Source organism: Lates calcarifer, linkage group LG17 (assembly GCF_001640805.2).
Source record: "Lates calcarifer isolate ASB-BC8 linkage group LG17, TLL_Latcal_v3, whole genome shotgun sequence".
NCBI classification, from domain to species: domain Eukaryota; kingdom Metazoa; phylum Chordata; class Actinopteri; family Centropomidae; genus Lates; species Lates calcarifer.
Window position 1 is genome coordinate 23184309 of NC_066849.1, and position 5690 is coordinate 23189998.

Here is a 5690-nt window from a genome sequence, read left to right on the forward strand (position 1 = left end):
TGAAATGTGAAATAATGATTCTGTATGTGACCATCTGTGGTGGAAGAAATACTCAGACTTCATTGTAGTATAATAAACAACACAAGTTAAAGTCCTGCATTCAAAGATTTACTTAACTGATAGTGTTTATTATTGTTGTGCAGTTCACAGTAACATATATCATTGCTTCAGTGATTAGTTCATAGACACACAATTAATAATCACTTTATATTCTTCATACTTCATATACTTCATATATTTCTTTTTGGTCTCCTCCAGGTGTCACCACTTTGTCCGCAACATTGTCCACGATCGCCGAGATGTCATGCATGATCACAGAGACATGGTCCATGATCGGAGAGACATTGTTGAGGATGAGGGAGACATCGTCCATGATCAGAGACACTGTCCATGATCGCAGAGGCCTTGTCAAAGATGAGAGAGATGTTGTCCATGATCAGAGACATTGTCCATGCTTCGTAGAGACCTTGCGATAGAATCGGCGGAGACGGGGGTCACCGATTTGACGGCATTGCCCGCGATCAGGGACATTGTCGATGACCAGAGAGACACCATCTATGATCTCAGAGGCATCGTCCACGATCACAAAGACATAGTCCATGATCGCAGAGACATTGTCTATAATCTCAGAGACACTGTCCGCGATCACAGAGACGTAGTCCAAGATCACAGAGAGTCTTCGTACAATGAAGAAGTTCTTTGAGACCAAGACAGAGGCCTCCAGGTAATTCACAAACAGCTATACATCAACTGTCCAACACAGAGCACTGTTTAGTAATGCATGAAAAATGGTCAAAAAATGTCATAGTATAGTAAGGCGTCAAAAACCGTCATATACCATCAAAAATGTCACAGTATAGTAAGGCGTGAAAAATGGTCAAAAAAAATGTCATAGTATAGTAAGGCATGAAAAAACGTCAAAAATGTCATAGTAGTAAGGCGTCAAAAAACCATCAAAAAATGTCAAAGGCATGAAAAATGATCAATAATGTCATAGTATTGTAAGGCATGAAAAATTTCATAATAAACTAAGGCATGAAAAATGGTCAAAAAATGTCATAGTATAGTAAACTGTCAAAGGTTGAAATGTGAAATAATGATTCTGTATGTGACCATCTGTGGTGGAAGAAATACTCAGACTTCATTGTAGTATAATAAACAACACAAGTTAAAGTCCTGCATTCAAAGATTTACTTAACTGATAGTGTTTATTATTGTTGTGCAGTTCACAGTAACATATATCATTGCTTCAGTGATTAGTTGATAGACACACAATAATCATTTTACTTTTTCCCAAGTATTTGTTGTTGTTGATGAAGAATAGGTAGTAGTGTATTGATAATTTAACTTCATATATTTCTCTTTGATCTCCTCCAGGTGTCACCACTTTGTCCACGATCACCAAGACGTCATCCACGATCACAGAGACATGGTCCATGATCGGAGAGACATTGTTGAGGATGAGGGAGACATCGTCCACGATCAGACACATTGTCCATGATTGCAGAGACCTTGTCAAAGATGAGAGAGATGTTGTCCATGATCAGAGACATTGTCCATGCTTCGTAGAGACCTTGCGATAGAATCGGCGGAGACGGGGGTCACCGATTTGACGGCATTGCCCGCGATCAGGGACATTGTCGATGACCAGAGAGACACCATCTATGATCTCAGAGACATCGTCCACGATCACAAAGACATAGTCCATGATCGCAGAGACATTGTCTATAATCTCAGAGACACTGTCCGCGATCACAGAGACGTAGTCCAAGATCACAGAGAGTCTTCGTACAATGAAGAAGTTCTTTGAGACCAAGACAGAGGCCTCCAGGTAATTCACATACAGCTATACATCAACTGTCCAACACAGAGCACTGTTTAGTAATGCGTGAAAAATGGTCAAAAAATGTCATAGTATTGTAAGGAGTGAAAAATGGTCAAAAAAAATGTCATAGTATAGTAAGGCATGAAAAACCGTCAAAAATGTCATAGTAGTAAGGCGTCAAAAAACCATCAAAAAATGTCAAAGGCATGAAAAATGATCAATAATGTCATAGTATTGTAAGGCATGAAAAATTTCATAATAAAGTAAGGCATGAAAAATGGTCAAAAAATGTCATAGTATAGTAAACTGTCAAAGGTTGAAATGTGAAATAATGATTCTGTATGTGACCATCTGTGGTGGAAGAAATACTCAGACTTCATTGTAGTATAATAAACAACACAAGTTAAAGTCCTGCATTCAAAGATTTACTTAACTGATAGTGTTTATTATTGTTGTGCAGTTCACAGTAACATATATCATTGCTTCAGTGATTAGTTCATAGACACACAATTAATAATCACTTTATATTCTTCATACTTCATATACTTCATATATTTCTTTTTGATCTCCTCCAGGTGTCACCACTTTGTCCGCAACATTGTCCACGATCGCCGAGATGTCATCCGTGATCACAGAGACATGGTCCATGATCGGAGAGACATTGTTGAGGATGAGGGAGACATCGTCCACGATCAGAGACATTGTCCATGATCGCAGAGACCTTGTCAAAGATGAGAGAGATGTTGTCCATGATCAGAGACATTGTCCATGCTTCGTAGAGACCTTGCGATAGAATCGGCGGAGACGGGGGTCACCGATTTGACGGCATTGCCCGCGATCAGGGACATTGTCGATGACCAGAGAGACACCATCTATGATCTCAGAGGCATCGTCCACGATCACAAAGACATAGTCCATGATCGCAGAGACATTGTCTATAATCTCAGAGACACTGTCCGCGATCACAGAGACGTAGTCCAAGATCACAGAGAGTCTTCGTACAATGAAGAAGTTCTTTGAGACCAAGACAGAGGCCTCCAGGTAATTCACAAACAGCTATACATCAACTGTCCAACACAGAGCACTGTTTAGTAATGCATCAAAAATGTTCAAAAAATGTCATAGTATAGCATGTTGTCAAAAACCATCAAAAAATGTCATAGTATAGTAAGGCATGAAAAACCGTCAAAAATGTCATAGTAGTAAGGCGTCAAAAAACCATCAAAAAATGTCAAAGGCATGAAAAATGATCAATAATGTCATAGTATTGTAAGGCATGAAAAATTTCATAATGAAGTAAGGCATGAAAAATGGTCAAAAAATGTCATAGTATAGTAAACTGTCAAAGGTTGAAATGTGAAATAATGATTCTGTATGTGACCATCTGTGGTGGAAGAAATACTCAGACTTTACTGAAGTATAATAAACAACACAAGATAAATCCTGCATTCAAAGATTTGCTTAACTCATAGTGTTTATTATTGTTGTGCAGTTCACAGTAACATATATCATTGCTTCAGTGATTAGTTGATAGACACACAATTAATAATCATTTTACTTTTTCCCAAGTATTTGTTGTTGTTGATGAAGAATAGGTAGTAGTGTATTGATAATTTAACTTCATATATTTCTCTTTGATCTCCTCCAGGTGTCACCACTTTGTCCACGATCGCCAAGACATCATCCACGATCACAGAGAAATGGTCCATGATCGGAGAGACATTGTTGAGGATGAGGGAGACATCGTCCACGATCAGACACATTGTCCATGATTGCAGAGACCTTGTCAAAGATGAGAGAGATGTTGTCCATGATCAGAGACATTGTCCATGCTTCGTAGAGACCTTGCGATAGAATCGGCGGAGACGGGGGTCACCGATTTGACGGCATTGCCCGCGATCAGGGACATTGTCGATGACCAGAGAGACACCATCTATGATCTCAGAGACATCGTCCACGATCACAAAGACATAGTCCATGATCGCAGAGACATTGTCTATAATCTCAGAGACACTGTCCGCGATCACAGAGACGTAGTCCAAGATCACAGAGAGTCTTCATACAATGAAGAAGTTCTTTGAGACCAAGACAGAGGCCTCCAGGTAATTCACATACAGCTATACATCAACTGTCCAACACAGAGCACTGTTTAGTAATGCATCAAAAATGTTCAAAAAATGTCATAGTATAGCATGTTGTCAAAAACCATCAAAAAATGTCATAGTATAGTAAGGTATGAAAAATGGTCAAAAAAGTCATAGTATAGAAAGGCGTCAAAAATGGTCAAAAAATGTCATACTATAGTAAAGTGTGAAAAATGGTCAAAAAATGTCATAGTATAGCAAGGTGTGAAAAAATGGTCAAAAAATGTCATAGTATAGTAGGGCTTCAAAAACAGTCAAAAAATGTCATAATATAGTAAGGTATGAAAAATGGTCAAAAAAGTCATAGTATAGTTAGGTATGTAAAATGGTCAAAAAAAGTCATAGTATAGTAGGGCTTCAAAAATAGTCAAAAAATGTCATAGTATAGCAAGGTGTGAAAAATGGTCAAAAAATGTCATAGTATAGTAGGGGCTTCAAAAATAGTCAAAAAATGTCATAGTAAGGTATGAAAAATGGTCAAAAAAGTCATAGTATAGTTAGGTATGTAAAATGGTCAAAAAAAGTCATAGTATAGTAGGGCTTCAAAAATAGTCAAAAAATGTCATAGTATAGTAGGGCTTCAAAAATGGTCAAAAAATGTCATAGTATAGCAAGGTGTGAAAAATGGTCAAAAAATGTCATAGTATAGTAGGGTTTCAAAAATAGTCAAAAAATGTCATAATATAGTAAGGTATGAAAAATGGTCAAAAAAGTCATAGTATAGTTAGGTATGTAAAATGGTCAAAAAAAGTCATAGTATAGTAGGGCTTCAAAAATGGTCAAAAAATGTCATAGTATAGCAAGGTGTGAAAAATGGTCAAAAAATGTCATAGTATAGTAGGGCTTCAAAAATAGTAAAAAATGTCATAATATAGTAAGGTATGAAAAATGGTCAAAAAAGTCATAGTATAGTAGGGCTTCAAAAATAGTCAAAAAATGTCATAGTATAGCAAGGTGTGAAAAATGGTCAAAAAAGTCATAGTATAGTAGGGCTTCAAAAATAGTCAAAAAATGTCATAGTATAGCAAGGTGTGAAAAATGGTCAAAAAATGTCATAGTATAGTAGGGCTTCAAAAATGGTCAAAAAAGTCATAGTATAGTAAGGCATGAAAAATTTCATAATAAAGTAAGGCGTGAAAAATGGTCAAAAAATGTCATAGTATAGCAAGGTGTGAAAAATGTTTAAAAAATGTCATAGTATAGCAAGGTGTGAAAAATGGTCAAAAAATGTCATAGTATAGTAAGGCTTCAAAAATGGTCAAAAAAGTCATAGTATAGTAGGTAAGAGTATGAAAAATGGTCAAAAAAGTCATAGTATAGAAAGGCGTCAAAAATGGTCAAAAAATGTCATACTATAGTAAAGTGTGAAAAATGGTCAAAAAATGTCATAGTATAGTAGGGCTTCAAAAAAGTCAAAAAATGTCATAGTATAGCAAGGTGTGAAAAAATGGTCAAAAAATGTCATAGTATAGTAGGGCTTCAAAAAATAGTCAAAAAATGTCATAATATAGTAAGGTATGAAAAATGGTCAAAAAAGTCATAGTATAGTTAGGTATGTAAAATGGTCAAAAAAGTCATAGTATAGTAGGGCTTCAAAAATAGTCAAAAAATGTCATAGTATAGTAGGTTAAAAATGGTCAAAAAATGTCATAGTATAGTAGGGCTTCAAAAATGGTCAAAAAATGTCATAGTATAGCAAGGTGTGAAAAATGGTCAAAAAA

The 5690-nt window shown here is 36.2% G+C and overlaps 1 long non-coding RNA gene across 1 annotated transcript in view; it reads left to right on the forward strand.

Moving 5' to 3' along the window:
• The first annotated feature begins 1861 nt into the window (after positions 1-1861).
• Positions 1862-5690, forward strand: part of LOC127143489 (uncharacterized) — a 12565-nt gene continuing 8736 nt past the window's right edge. The window contains exons 1-2 of the long non-coding RNA XR_007814946.1: positions 1862-2866; positions 3474-3927. This is a non-coding gene — a long non-coding RNA (uncharacterized LOC127143489). The remainder of the gene's footprint in view (positions 2867-3473; positions 3928-5690) is intronic.